The 1,604-nt window shown below is 37.9% G+C and overlaps 1 protein-coding gene across 1 annotated transcript in view; it reads left to right on the forward strand.

Moving 5' to 3' along the window:
• Positions 1 to 1,604, forward strand: part of CPVL (carboxypeptidase, vitellogenic-like) — a 162,996-nt gene that overhangs the window by 5,701 nt on the left and 155,691 nt on the right. The window lies entirely within an intron of this gene.

Raw genomic sequence — 1,604 nt, forward strand, 5'->3', positions numbered from 1 at the left:
CAGAGCTCCTTAGTATCTATAGGTAGTAGGCATGAAATCAACATTTGAAAATTTAACTATGTGTGTCACATATTTTAAACTCATTTAAAATTTCACAACAATCATAATGAGAAATGTTTTCTTGTTGTTACCATTTAAAAGGTGAGAAATTGAGACCCAGAGTAATTATCTTTCCCAGGACTACCGAGCTAGTCAGTGATAAAGCTGGAATTGAAACCTATAGCAGTCTGATTCCAGAGGCGGAAGTGGGAATCCTTGTGATCAGCTCCAGACTCAAGTCTGTTGGGTGAGATTTGGATACACGAAGAAGGATGAGCATATACTGGTTGAGGGAAACAGCTTAAGCAAAGGCATTAAATAAAAATGATCATGCCGTGTGTGTAGCGTACATCTGGTGGTTGTGTTGTTAGATGCCGCTGAGATTTTCCAGCTCAGAGATTCCATATGACAGCGTAGAACTGCCCTATAGGGTTTGATTTCTTACTATAATCTTTATGGAAGCAGATTTGCCAGCTCTTTTTCCAGAAGAGCTGCTAGATTGGGTCAAACTGCTAGATGGGGTAAAACTGCCAACTATTTTGCTTGGGGTGGGTGGGATTAAACATGCCCCACCAGGGCTCCATTATAGGACCACTTAAAAGGAACATAGAGACATTACCCCCCCACCCCCACCCCTGTGTTTTCCTTGCTTACAGAGCATTTCAGGGTAAGAGACATCAGTAGCAACAAAGGAATGATTCTCAAGGGAAGTTGTTCTATCTTCCATCCTTCTATGCCCAGCCTCTGATGAATGAGAACATTTAAAACATTAACTCTGATATAATGTCATTTTCTGACGTTCGGTATACAAACGTCCACAGTCAAAAATCCATAAGTGGAATTTTAAGTGGTATATTCCAAATCTTGTACATCTGGGATTCAAATGCAGGTCTGACAACATAATTAAGGATATTTTTATTCAATCGCTCCACTGAAAGTTCAGGAATCTCTGGACAGATGGTCAGCTCACTCCTCTAAATTCCTTTTGTTTATTAAGTCTGTCAAAGCCTTAGGAACCTGAGGCTTAATATTGCAATGGAGCAATTGTTTGAGATAAACAGTAGTTCACAAAGAGACAAGGGAAAGTCTCCTTTTTAAAATCCCCAATTTGCTGGTTTAGTTTATATAATTGTAATTGCATGTTTACTTTCTCTGCAGCTAGAATAAAACCTTATTCTCTAAAACAAAATGAATTTGTAAGGCACACTTTAGCATGTTTACAAACAGCATTTTCACAAATTTAAAAAACATCTTGCTGTTAGACCCAAACTTATGGTCTGGTAGTGTCTTGTTCACACTGGTGATGGCTTACAAATACATTTTAAATAGTTGGTTCAAGACTTTCTTTAGAAAATTACCAACACTGGTAGCAGCAATAAATAACAACGAGGAAGTGAAATCGTTTCAGAGCAAAGCTTTTCCACATTTAACTGGTTTTAAACATTTGTTTTGTGAGTCATGGTTCCAGGAAGAAAGAAACACCTACATTTTGGGAGTTTGTTTGCCACATTCCATTAATAGACTCAGGAAGGATGAACAGAGCATACGCAAATACTATATATATA

Source organism: Chrysochloris asiatica, unplaced genomic scaffold (genome assembly GCF_000296735.1).
Source record: "Chrysochloris asiatica unplaced genomic scaffold, ChrAsi1.0 scaffold00006, whole genome shotgun sequence".
Lineage (NCBI taxonomy): Eukaryota > Metazoa > Chordata > Mammalia > Afrosoricida > Chrysochloridae > Chrysochloris > Chrysochloris asiatica.